The following is a 14546-nucleotide window of genomic DNA, read 5'->3' as shown; positions in this document are numbered from 1 at the left end:
TTAAATGTAATTCTATCAACTTGTTTTAAAGGCGGTTGAGGGGGTCCGGTTTTCTCTATCTCAAGCTCAATATTAAGTTCACCTTCGAATGTTAAGATCTCTGTTTGCTGTCAGTACATTATATTATAGTATATAGTTATAGTATATTTACACGTCTTCTGGGGTTCTACAAGTCAAGCAGGTTGCTTTGGGACGATGAAACCAATATGAAGCTAATTTTGCTTTGTGCACAACTTAAAGGGGTTTCCCCGCGTTATTTCCAGGATGGATTTAAAAAATAAATAAATCCCTCACTCACTTCCTGGCCTGGTGCCACTCTTCCCACTCAATACTGTAATCCCACACTCATCTCCTGGCCCGACGAACCTCTTCTCCTGTCACTACTGTAATCTCACTCTCACCTCCTGCACCGGTGCCACTCTTCCCCACTCACTGTCATCCCACACTGACCTCCTGGCTCGGCGCCACTCTTACTCCCCCCCCTACTGTAATCCCACACTGACCTCCTGGCTCAGCACCACTCTTACCTACTCACTACTGTAATCCCACACTGACCTCCTGGCTCAGCGCCACTCTTACCTACTCACTACTGTAATCCCACACTGACCTCCTGGCTCGGCGCCACTCTTACCCACTCACTACTGTAATCCCACACTGACCTCCTGGCACGGCACCACTCTTACCCCCCCCCCCCCCACTGTAATCCCACACTGAACTCCTGGCTCAGCGCCACTCTTACCCCCCTACTGTAATCCCACAATGACCTCCTGGCTCAGCGCCACTCTTACCCACTCACTACTGTAATCCCACACTGACCTCCTGGCTTGGCGCCACTCTTACCCACTCACTACTGTAATCCCGCACTGACCTCCTGGTTCGGCGCCATTCTTACCCACTCACTACTGTAATCCCACACTGACCTCCTGGCTCAGCGCCACTCTTACCCACTCACTACTGTAATCCCACACTGACCTGCTGGTCCGGCGCCACTCTTCCACTCTCACTACTCTTAATCTCATACTCACCTCCTGGCTCTGTGCCATTCTTGTCCACTCACTGCTGTAATCGCACACTTACCTTCTGGCCTGACGCCACTATGCTCCATTCACTACTGTAACCCACACTCACTACCTGGCCTGGCGACACTCTTACCCACTCACTACTATAATTCCGCACTCACCTCCTGGCCCAGCGCCACTCTTCCACACTCACTACTCTAATCTCACACTCACGGCCTGGCGCCACTCTTCCACACTCACTACTGTGCCCACTACCGGTTGAAGGGCATTAACATCCAGAGGGATCATTGCAGCCAATTATGGGAACCACCTCCCCATCTACGCCAGATGTTGATGCCAGCAGACTGGTGGGAGGATAAGTGAACAGGAGCCGGTTCCGTCCAGGAGCCGAGTACAGGATCTTTTTATTAGCCCACTGTGGGTCCATTGGGATTAAAATACAGGGAAAAAAAAACAAAAAAGCTTTAAGCCAGGAGGATTTCAGCTCCGAAGCCCAAAATATTATGACAGCAGCTCTGGTGATCAAGGTGGTGGCAGATAAAACAGTAAAATGTTGGAAAGTTAGAATCGTGGACAGAAGTCGTATTATTACAACTCTGGTATCTGGGAGTCTCCACTCGCCGTGGCTTCACGCCTCCAGCAGAAATATACATGAAGAATTTGGAGTCCCCCTCTCTCTTCATAATAGGTGGGGTCCCAAAGGTTGGACTTGACCATTACCAGCCCAATATCATTGGCCAGAAGCGCGCGCTGGATATTGGGCTAACTGCGGTGAAACACCACCCTCAGCCCCACCAGGGGTAGCGTGTGTGAGTGGGTCACGCCTTGGTGGTGCTAGGGAGTCCGGAAGTTGACGTGACATCAGCGGCAGCAGCCGGGATCATGTGATCGGGAATGAGCAAGCAGCAATAGCGCCACTCACAGGCAAATGAGGCAACATAAGGTATTTACAAACATACTTATTTAAAATGTTTAAATTGATGGGTGCATAATACATTGTAGTGGACCACCTCTTTAAGGGGACAAAAAAATTATGTTGGTAACAACCCATCCAATCAACACAGGCAAAGAAATCACCACACATGTCCCAAACTTAAGCTATGTGTAATAATGAGACATGGCACAGGGAAAAAGTATTAAACACATGAAGAAACAGAGGTGCAAAAAGCGATGGAAAGTCCTGACACCAGCTGAAATCTATCGGTAATTAGAAAGCAATCGTGCCTCTTAGTGAAAAATAATATCAGCTGATTCAACTGATGGTCTATAAAAAGGTGTCTCATTACCAAGGGGCCACACAAGAAACATCTCATGATGGGTAAAACCAGTGAGCTGTCTCAAGACCTTTGCAACCTTATTGTTGCAAAGCTTACTGATGGCATTGATTAAAGAAGAATTTCTAAACTGCTGAAGGTTCCAGTGAGCACTGATGGGGCCATAATCTGGAAGTGGAAAGAACATAATTTCCCCATAAACTGGCCAAGACCAGGTGCTCCCCACAAGATTCCAGACAGAGGAGTGAAAAGAATTATCAGAAGAGCTGTCCAAGAGCCAAGGATCACATGTGGAAAGATACAGAAAGACCTGGAATCAACAAGAACAATTATTTCAAAGAAAACTATAATTAATGCACTGAACCTCCATGGCCTGTATGCACGCTCACCACGCAAGACTCAATTGCTGAACAAATAGCATGTTCACGCATGTTTACAGTTTGTTCAACACAACAACATTTAGACAAGTCTGTAAAATACTGGGAGAATACAGTCTGGTCTGATGAGACCAAAATTGAACTCTCTGGATGCCATAATACACACCATGTTTGGAGGTCAAAAGGCCTCACCCAAAAGACAACATACCAACAGTGAAGTTTGGAGGTGGGATCATCATGTTGTGGGGCTGTTAATCAGCATAAAGCACTGGCAAACTTCATGTAATGAAAGTAAGGGTGAATGGACAAGTGTACCAAATCATTCTTGAAAAAAAAATCTGCTAGAATGGCCTAGCCGATCACGGGAACTGAATCCGATACAAAATGTATGGAAGGAACCAAAGCTCAGCGTCCATAGAAGGAGGACCTTCAGGATAGGAAGTGTGCTTGTGTGGAAGAATGGGCCAAAATCATACCTCAGCAATGCCTGCGACTAGTTTCTCCAGACAGGAGGAGTCCTGAAGCTTCATCACCACCAACAAAGGCTTTAGTGCACCGCTCATTTCGGCAGCGTCACTGCGCCTCTGTAGTCGGGTGTATGCTTCCCAGCTTCAGAGGCGCATTGCGCACGACCAGAAGTGCGGAAAATGGCTCACGTCCATGGAGGAGACGAAGGACAGCTGGATTCAGCAGGAACAAGACGTGAGTGAAAAAAGCTGCGCGCGTGCGCGAGATTCGCAGGCGCCGATGAGATGACATCGGCTGCTGCAAATTGTTATCACGCTCACAGGGGCGTGATAACATGGAAAGAGGGCTGACTAGTTTTGAGGAAACTAACGCCCATGGACTAGTCAAGGCCTCAACTAGCATAGCAAACGCAAACGGGGACCTTATAAATATATGTACACACATATATATATCTTCCAAGGTTCAGTAAGATACAATCAGCTGAGCTTGTCGTCACATTATGGTCATTACAGCAGAGTAAACATGCCGCTGTCAGAGAATCGGGGACAATGGGTGGATCATTCCTGGGATTCCTCTCTAGGACAAACATTACCTTCTTGACCCTATTATTTAGGATGACAATGCCCAAATATTTACGGATCTCATAAATGTGGGAGTAAAGTGACCCACAATCCACAGTCAGCAGCTAAACCTGCACTGCTGTACTGTTTCTCTTTCAGCTCTGCTAGATATCGCCTACATGGATTGTAGCGCAGCTCATTCCATACACGGGTTGTAGGCTATGCGGAAGGTTTTCAGAAACAGGTTTTTCAAGATGAAGCAGATATAGGAAACGCTTTTTTTTCGGTGGAGTTTGAAGCACTTTTGAAGTCTACTGATGGACAGCGCTTAATATGAAGCTCTAAAATTGTAAAGCGCTGCAGAATAAAATTATTATTATTACACCAGGATCCACTTCAAAGAATTGACATGCACTTTATTTTTCCTCTAAAATGAAATTAATTAGGGGAAGGCTTTCAGGTGGTTTTGAGGTGATTTTTGCTGCTTTTTGGAGGTAGATAAAGCTTAAAAAAAGGTCAAATGAACAAAATCACACATGATAAAATCAGGAAAAATCTGTCCGGAAGATAACAATGGATCAGAACCACATGGCTGCGAGCACGGCCAGAAAAGGGTTTCTGTATATTTCTATTCAAAAACAGGAACAGATCCATCAGAAGGAGAAGTGGTGGAAATTCTGTAATGTAGATGGTGCAACAGTTTTGGGAATTCTGATGTGACAATATTTGGTTGAAGAAACAAAGTTGTGACACGCAGGCACAAAATATTCAACGTATGCAGCAGAGGTAAGCCGACGTCGGCCTGTATACAGCCGAGCAAGCGTGCGATGATACAATGTACCAAGTGTGACGATACAATGTACAAAGAGTGACGATACAAAGTAACAAGCGCACCGCTGCAAAGTAACAAGTGTGACAATACAAAGTAACAAGAGTGATGATACAGTGTAACAAGAGCGACGATACAAAGTAACAAGTGTGTTGATACAATGTACCAAGTGTGTATATGCAATGTAACAAGTGCGATGATACAATGTAACAAGTGCGATGATACAATGTACCAAGTGTGACGATACAATGTACAAAGTGTGACGATACAATGTACAAAGTGTGACGATACAATGTACCAAGTGTGACGATACAAAGTAACAAGTGTGGTGATACAATGTATCAAGTGTGTATATTCAATGTAGCGAGTGCGATGATACAATGTAACCAGTGTTATTATACAATGTACCAAGTGTGACGATACAAAGTAACAAGACTGACGATACAAAGTAACAAGAGCGATGATGCAAAGTAACAAGAGCGACGATGCAAAGTAACAAGAGCGACGATACAAAGTAACAAGTGTGGTGATACAATGTACCAAGTGTGTATATGCAATGTAATAAGTGTGATGATACAATGTACCAAGTGTGATGATACAATGCACCAAGTGTGACGATACAATGTAACAAGAGCGACGACACAAACAAGAGTGACGATGCAAAGTAACAAGTGTGACGATACAAAGTAACAAGAGTGATGATACAAAGTAACAAGGGTGATGATACAAAGTAACAAGAGTGATGATACAATGTACCAAGTGTGGTGATACAATGTACCAAGTGTGGTGATACAATGTACCAAGTGTGTATATGCAATGTAACAAGTGCGATGATACAATGTAACCAGAGTGATTACACACTGTAACCAGTGTTATTATACAATGTAACTAGTGTGACGATACAATGTACCAAGTGTGATGATACAATGCACCAAGTGTGACGATACAATGTAACAAGAGCGACGACACAAACAAGAGTGACGATGCAAAGTAACAAGTGTGACGATACAAAGTAACAAGAGTGATGATACAAAGTAACAAGGGTGATGATACAAAGTAACAAGAGTGATGATACAATGTACCAAGTGTGGTGATACAATGTACCAAGTGTGGTGATACAATGTACCAAGTGTGTATATGCAATGTAACAAGTGCGATGATACAATGTAACCAGAGTGATTACACACTGTAACCAGTGTTATTATACAATGTAACTAGTGTGACGATACAATGTACCAAGTGTGATGATACAAAGTAACAAGAGCACCGATGCAAAGTAACAAGAGTGACGATGCAAAGTAACAAGAGTGACGATGCAAAGTAACAAGAGTGACGATACAAAGTAACAAGTGTGATGATACAAAGTAACAAGTGTGATGATACAATGTGACTAGTGTGATTATACAATGTAACTAGTGTGATTATAAAATGAACCACATGCGATGATACAATGTAACGGACGGTGAGAAGTCAATATGACAAGTGTGCCATGATACAATGTAACAGCGATGTTTATTTATTTGTGTTACTAAAATGAACTAATTTTGAAAAAAATGTGTAAATCGGCCACAGAATTAAATTTGAACTGAGTCAATTCTTTATGAAAATCAAGCGTCCCGCAATAAGCCGAGGGAAGGTATTAAAAAGGGATTATACTTGTGTGTCCTGGCACCGGCAGATCTCTGCTCACTGCCTCATGTCCGGTTCTTCTCACAAGGTCAAAAACGTGAGTCGCACCCCATAATGGTCAGTGCTGGAAGGTCTGCAGCCGGAGGCTCCATCAGGGAGGTTTGGAGGCAGGAAAAGTGGAAATAATCTTTTATAATTTTTTTGTATCTGAAGTGCGACATTCAATGTGTGATGTGTGATCAGTGTATGATGTGTGATCAGTGTATGATGTGTGATCAGTGTATGATGTGTGATCAGTGTATGATGTGTGATATACAATGTGTGATCAGTGTATGATGTGTGATCAGTGTGTGATGTGTGATCGGTGTATGATGTGTGATATATGATGTGTGATCAGTGTATGATGTGTGATCAGTGTATGCTGTGTGATATATGATGTTTGATATATGATGTGTGATATATATGATGTGTGATCAGTGTATGATGTGTGATCAGTGTATGATGTGTGATCAGTGTATGATGTGTGATCAGTGTGTGATGTGTGACCAGTGTGTGATGTGTGACCAGTGTGTGATGTGTGACCAGTGTGTGATGTGTGATCAGTGTATCATGTGTGATCACTGTATGATGTGAGATCAGTGTATGATGGGTGATGTACGATGTGTGATCAGTGTGTGATGTGTGATCAGTGTGATCAGTGTATGATGTGTGATCAGTGTGTGATGTGTGATCAGTGTGTGATGTGTGGTCAGTGTGTGATGTGTGATCAGTGTGTGATGTGTGATCAGTGTATGATGTGTGATCAGTGTGTGATGTGTGATCAGTGTGTGATGTGTATGATGTGTGATCAGTGTGTGATGTGTGATCAGTGTGATGTGTGATCAGTGTGTGATGTGTGATCAGTGTGTGATGTGTGATCAGTGTGTGATGTGTGATCAGTGTATGATGGGTGATATACAATGTGTGATCAGTGTATGATGTGTGATCAGTGTGATCAGTGTGTGATGTGTGATCAGTGTGTGATGTGTGATCAGTGTGTGATGTGTGGTCAGTGTGTGATGTGTGATCAGTGTGTGATGTGTGGTCAGTGTATGATGTGTGATCAGTGTGTGATGTGTGATCAGTGTGATCAGTGTATGATGTGTGATCAGTGTGTGATGTGTGATCAGTGTGATGTGTGATCAGTGTGTGATGTGTGATCAGTGTATGATGTGTGATCAGTGTGTGATGTGTGATCAGTGTGATCAGTGTATGATGTGTGATCAGTGTGTGATGTGTGATCAGTGTGATGTGTGATCAGTGTGTGATGTGTGATCAGTGTGTGATGTGTGATCAGTGTGTAATGTGTGATCAGTGTATGATGGGTGATATACAATGTGTGATCCGTGTATGATGTGTGATCAGTGTGTGATGTGTGATCAGTGTATGATGTGTGATCAGTGTATGATGTGTGATCAGTGTATGATGTGTGATCAGTGTATGATGTGTGATCAGTGTATGATGTGTGATCAGTGTGTGATGTGTGATCAGTGTATGATGTGTGATATATGATGTGTGATATATGATGTGTGATCAGTGTATGATGTGTGATCAGTGTGTGATGTGTGATCAGTGTGTGATGTGTGATATATGATGTGTGATCAGTGTATGATGTGTGATCAGTGTGTGATCAGTGTATGATGGGTGATATACAATGTGTGATCAGTGTGTGATGTGTGATCAGTGTGTGATGTGTGATCACTGTGTGATGTGTGATCAGTGTGTGATCAGTGTGTGATGTGTGATCAGTGTATGATGTGTGATCAGTGTGTGATGTGTGATCAGTGTGTGATGTGTATGATGTGTGATCAGTGTGTGATGTGTGATCAGTGTGATGTGTGATCAGTGTGTGATGTGTGATCAGTGTGTGATGTGTGATCAGTGTGTGATGTGTGATCAGTGTATGATGGGTGATATACAATGTGTGATCAGTGTATGATGTGTGATCAGTGTGATCAGTGTGTGATGTGTGATCAGTGTGTGATGTGTGATCAGTGTGTGATGTGTGGTCAGTGTGTGATGTGTGATCAGTGTGTGATGTGTGATCAGTGTATGATGGGTGATATACAATGTGTGATCAGTGTATGATGTGTGATCAGTGTGTGATGTGTGATCAGTGTGTGATGTGTGATCAGTGTGTGATGTGTGATCAGTGTATGATGTGTGATGTGTGATCAGTGTGATCAGTGTATGATGTGTGATCAGTGTGTGATGTGTGATCAGTGTGATGTGTGATCAGTGTGTGATGTGTGATCAGTGTGTGATGTGTGATCAGTGTGTGATGTGTGATCAGTGTATGATGGGTGATATACAATGTGTGATCCGTGTATGATGTGTGATCAGTGTGTGATGTGTGATCAGTGTATGATGTGTGATCAGTGTATGATGTGTGATCAGTGTATGATGTGTGATCAGTGTGATGTGTGATATATGATGTGTTATCAGTGTATGATGTGTGATCAGTGTATGATGTGTGATCAGTGTATGATGTGTGATCAGTGTGTGATGTGTGATGTATGATGTGTGATATATGATGTGTGATATATGATGTGTGATCAGTGTATGATGTGTGATCAGTGTGTGATGTGTGATCAGTGTATGATGTGTGATCAGTGTGTGATCAGTGTATGATGGGTGATATACAATGTGTGATCAGTGTGTGATGTGTGATCAGTGTGTGATGTGTGATCAGTGTGTGATGTGTGATCAGTGTGTGATGTGTGATCAGTGTGTGATGTGTGATCAGTGTGTGATGTGTGATCAGTGTATGATGGGTGATATACAATGTGTGATCAGTGTATGATGTGTGATCAGTGTGTGATGTGTGATCAGTGTATGATGTGTGATCAGTGTATGATGTGTGATCAGTGTATGATGTGTGATCAGTGTGTGATGTGTGATCAGTGTGTGATGTGTGATCAGTGTGATGCGTGATCAGTGTGTGATGTGTGATCAGTGTGTGATGTGTGATCAGTGTGTGATGTGTGATCAGTGTATGATGTGTGATCAGTGTGTGATGTGTGATCAGTGTATGATGTGTGATCAGTGTATGATGTGTGATCAGTGTATGATGTGTGATCAGTGTATGATGTGTGATCAGTGTGATGTGTGATATATGATGTGTTATCAGTGTATGTTGTGTGATCAGTGTATGATGTGTGATCAGTGTATGATGTGTGATCAGTGTATGATGTGTGATCAGTGTATGATGTGTGATCAGTGTGTGATGTGTGATGTGTGATATATGATGTGTGATATATGATGTGTGATCAGTGTATGATGTGTGATCAGTGTGTGATGTGTGACCAGTGTGTGATGTGTGACCAGTGTGTGATGTGTGATCAGTGTATGATGTGTGATATATGATGTGTGACCAGTGTGTGATGTGTGATCAGTGTATGATGGGTGATATACAATGTGTGATCAGTGTGTGATGTGTGATCAGTGTGTGATGTGTGATCAGTGTGTGATGTGTGATTAGTGTGTGATGTGTGATCAGTGTGTGATGTGTGATCAGTGTATGATGGGTGATATACAATGTGTGATCAGTGTGTGATGTGTGATCAGTGTGTGATGTGTGATCAGTGTATGATGGGTGATATACAATGTGTGATCAGTGTATGATGTGTGATCAGTGTGTGATGTGTGATCAGTGTGTGATGTGTGATCAGTGTATGATGTGTGATCAGTGTGTGATGTGTGATCAGTGTGTGATGTGTGATCAGTGTGTGATGTGTGACCAGTGTATGATGTGTGATCAGTGTATGATGTGTGATCAGTGTGTGATCAGTGTATGATGGGTGATATACAATGTGTGATCAGTGTGTGATGTGTGACCAGTGTATGATGTGTGATCAGTGTATGATGTGTGATCAGTGTGTGATCAGTGTATGATGGATGATATACAATGTGTGATCAGTGTGTGATGTGTGATCAGTGTATGATGTGTGATATATGATGTGTGACCAGTGTGTGATGTGTGATCAGTGTATGATGGATGATATACAATGTGTGATCAGTGTGTGATGTGTGGTCAGTGTGTGATGTGTGATCAGTGTATGATGTGTGATCAGTGTGTGATGTGTGATCAGTGTATGATGTGTGATCAGTGTGTGATGTGTGATCAGTGTGTGATGTGTGGTCAGTGTATGATGTGTGATATATGGTGTGTGATGTGTGATCAGTGTATGATGGATGATATACAATGTGTGATCAGTGTGTGATGTGTGATCAGTGTATGATGTGTGATCAGTGTGTGATGTGTGATCAGTGTATGATGTGTGATCAGTGTATGATGTGTGATCAGTGTGTGATGTGTGGTCAGTGTATGATGTGTGATATATGATGTGTGACCAGTGTGTGATGTGTGATCAGTGTATGATGGATGATATACAATGTGTGATCAGTGTGTGATCAGTGATCAGTGTATGATGTGTGATCAGTGTATGATATGTGTGATCAGTGTGTGATCAGTGTGTGATGTGTGATCAGTGTATGATGTGTGATCAGTGTGTGATGTGTGATTAGTGTATGATGTGTGATCAGTGTGTGATGTGTGATCAGTGTGATGTGTGATCAGTGTGTGATGTGTGATCAGTGTGTGATGTGTGATCAGTGTATGATGGGTGATATACAATGTGTGATCAGTGTATGATGTGTGATCAGTGTATGATGTGTGATCAGTGTATGATGTGTGATCAGTATGTGATCAGTGTGTGATGTGTGATCAGTGTATGATGTGTGATCAGTGTGTGATGTGTGATTAGTGTATGATGTGTGATCAGTGTATGATGTGTGATCAGTGTGATGTGTGATCAGTGTGTGATGTGTGATCAGTGTATGATGTGTGATCAGTGTATGATGTGTGATCAGTGTGTGATCAGTGTGTGATGTGTGATCAGTGTATGATGTGTGATCAGTGTGATGTGTGATCAGTGTGTGATGTGTGATCAGTGTGTGATGTGTGATCAGTGTGTGATGTGTGATCAGTGTATGATGTGTGATCAGTGTGTGATGTGTGACCAGTGTGTGATGTGTGATCAGTGTATGATGGATGATATACAATGTGTGATCAGTGTGTGTGATGTGTGATCAGTGTATGATGTGTGATGAGTGTATGATGGGTGATATCCAATGTGTGATCAGTGTATGATGTGTGATAAGTGTATGATGTGTGATCAGTGTATGATGTGTGATCAGTGTGTGATCAGTGTGTGATGTGTGATCTGTGTATGATGTGTGATCAGTGTGTGATGTGTGATTAGTGTATGATGTGTGATCAGTGTGTGATGTGTGATCAGTGTGTGATGTGTGATCAGTGTGTGATGTGTGATCAGTGTATGATGTGTGATCAGTGTGTGATGTGTGATATATGATGTGTTATCAGTGTATGATGTGTGATCAGTGTATGATGTGTGATCAGTGTGTGATGTGTGATCAGTGTGTGATGTGTGATCAGTGTGTGATGTGTGATCAGTGTGTGATGTGTGACCAGTGTATGATGTGTGATCAGTGTATGATGTGTGATCAGTGTGTGATCAGTGTATGATGGGTGATATACAATGTGTGATCAGTGTGTGATGTGTGATCAGTGTGTGATGTGTGATCAGTGTATGATGTGTGATCAGTGCGTGATGTGTGACCAGTGTATGATGTGTGATCAGTGTGTGATGTGTGATCAGTGTATGATGTGTGATATATGATGTGTGACCAGTGTGTGATGTGTGATCAGTGTATGATGGATGATATACAATGTGTGATCAGTGTGTGATGTGTGGTCAGTGTGTGATGTGTGATCAGTGTGTGATGTGTGGTCAGTGTATGATGTGTGATATATGATGTGTGACCAGTGTGTGATGTGTGATCAGTGTATGATGGATGATATACAATGTGTGATCAGTGTGTGATGTGTGGTCAGTGTGTGATGTGTGATCAGTGTGTGATGTGTGATCAGTGTGTGATGTGTGATCAGTGTGTGATGTGTGATCAGTGTATGATGTGTGATCAGTGCGTGATGTGTGACCAGTGTATGATGTGTGATCAGTGTGTGATGTGTGATCAGTGTATGATGTGTGATCAGTGTGTGATCAGTGTATGATGGGTGATATACAATGTGTGATCAGTGTGTGATGTGTGACCAGTGTATGATGTGTGATCAGTGTATGATGTGTGATCAGTGTGTGATCAGTGTATGATGGATGATATACAATGTGTGATCAGTGTGTGATGTGTGATCAGTGTGTGATGTGTGATCAGTGTATGATGTGTGATATATGATGTGTGACCAGTGTGTGATGTGTGATCAGTGTATGATGTGTGATCAGTGTATGATGTGTGATCAGTGTGTGATCAGTGTGTGATGTGTGATCAGTGTGTGATCAGTGTGTGATGTGTGATCAGTGTATGATGTGTGATCAGTGTGTGATGTGTGATTAGTGTATGATGTGTGATCAGTGTGTGATGTGTGATCAGTGTGATGTGTGATCAGTGTGTGATGTGTGATCAGTGTGTGATGTGTGATCAGTGTATGATGGGTGATATACAATGTGTGATCAGTGTATGATGTGTGATCAGTGTATGATGTGTGATCAGTGTGTGATCAGTGTATGATGTGTGATCAGTGTGTGATGTGTGATTAGTGTATGATGTGTGATCAGTGTATGATGTGTGATCAGTGTGATGTGTGATCAGTGTGTGATGTGTGATCAGTGTATGATGTGTGATCAGTGTATGATGTGTGATCAGTGTGTGATGTGTGACCAGTGTGTGATGTGTGATCAGTGTATGATGGATGATATACAATGTGTGATCAGTGTGTGTGATGTGTGATCAGTGTATGATGTGTGATCAGTGTATGATGGGTGATATCCAATGTGTGATCAGTGTATGATGTGTGATCAGTGTGTGATCAGTGTGTGATGTGTGATCTGTGTATGATGTGTGATCAGTGTGTGATGTGTGATTAGTGTATGATGTGTGATCAGTGTGTGATGTGTGATCAGTGTGTGATGTGTGATCAGTGTGTGATGTGTGATCAGTGTGTGATGTGTGATATATGATGTGTGATATATGATGTGTTATCAGTGTATGATGTGTGATCAGTGTATGATGTGTGATCAGTGTGTGATGTGTGATTAGTGTATGATGTGTGATCAGTGTGTGATGTGTGATCAGTGTGTGATGTGTGATCAGTGTGTGATGTGTGATCAGTGTGTGATGTGTGATATATGATGTGTGATATATGATGTGTTATCAGTGTATGATGTGTGATCAGTGTATGATGTGTGATCAGTGTGTGATGTGTGATCAGTGTGTGATGTGTGATCAGTGTATGATGTGTGATCAGTGTATGATGTGTGATCAGTGTATGATGGGTGATATACAATGTGTGATCAGTGTGTGATGTGTGGTCAGTGTGTGATGTGTGATCAGTGTATGATGTGTGATCAGTGTGTGATGTGTGGTCAGTGTATGATGTGTGATATATGATGTGTGACCAGTGTGTGATGTGTGATCAGTGTATGATGGATGATATACAATGTGTGATCAGTGTGTGATGTGTGATCAGTGTGTGATGTGTGATCAGTGTGTGATGGGTGATATGATATATGATGTGTGACGTGTGATCAGTGTATGATGTGTGATCAGTGTATGATGTGTGATCAGTGTGTGATGTGTGATCAGTGTGTGATGGGTGATATGATATATGATGTGTGACGTGTGATCAGTGTATGATGTGTGATCAGTGTATGATGTGTGATCAGTGTATGATGTGTGATCAGTGTATGATGTGTGATATGATATATGATGTGTGACGTGTGATCAGTGTATGATGTGTGATCAGTGTATGATGTGTGATCAGTGTGTGATGTGTGATCGGTGTATGATGTGTGATATATGATATACAGTGTGTGATACACGATGGGTGATGACACTCCAGGAGCTGTACACACAGCTGTACACACCGGGGACAGGCGGCAGCAGATGGCGGCTCTTACCTTCCTCTCACAGGCACATTATTCTCTCTCCTCCAGCGCTTTCCCTGTTGTGCCGATTCTCCAGCATTTCCTGTTTGGAGTCATTGTGACGTCACGGAGGGAGGATTCAGGAGTCACTGGCTGTGACGTCACAGGAGGCCGGTCCTGCAGGCGGCGGAGCGTGTGCCCCGGTACAGCCGAGCCGGGCCGGTACAGCCGAGCCGGGCCGGTACAGCCGAGCCGGGCCGGTACAGCCGAGCCGGGCCGGTACAGCCGAGCCGGGCCGGTACAGCCGAGCCGGGCCGGTACAGCCGAGCCGGGCCGGTACAGCCGAGCCGGGCCGGTACAGCCGAGCCGGGCCGGTACAGCCGAGCC

The 14546-nt window shown here is 43.1% G+C and overlaps 1 protein-coding gene across 2 annotated transcripts in view; it reads right to left on the bottom strand.

Annotated features, from left to right (window-relative positions):
• Positions 1–14271, bottom strand: part of ZFYVE27 (zinc finger FYVE-type containing 27) — a 96227-nt gene extending 81956 nt beyond the window's left edge. Inside the window, exon 1 of one of the 2 annotated variants that reach the window (XM_077258314.1) lies at positions 14193–14271. The gene's annotated coding sequence lies outside the window, so the exon portion shown is untranslated. The remainder of the gene's footprint in view (positions 1–14192) is intronic. The other variant, XM_077258312.1, reaches the window with a different exon arrangement.
• Between the last annotated feature and the right edge of the window lie 275 nt (positions 14272–14546).

This window comes from Ranitomeya variabilis, chromosome 4, assembly GCF_051348905.1.
Source record: "Ranitomeya variabilis isolate aRanVar5 chromosome 4, aRanVar5.hap1, whole genome shotgun sequence".
Lineage (NCBI taxonomy): Eukaryota > Metazoa > Chordata > Amphibia > Anura > Dendrobatidae > Ranitomeya > Ranitomeya variabilis.
Note: the sequence above shows the minus strand (reverse complement) of the source record. Positions and strands in the feature narration are given on the sequence as shown.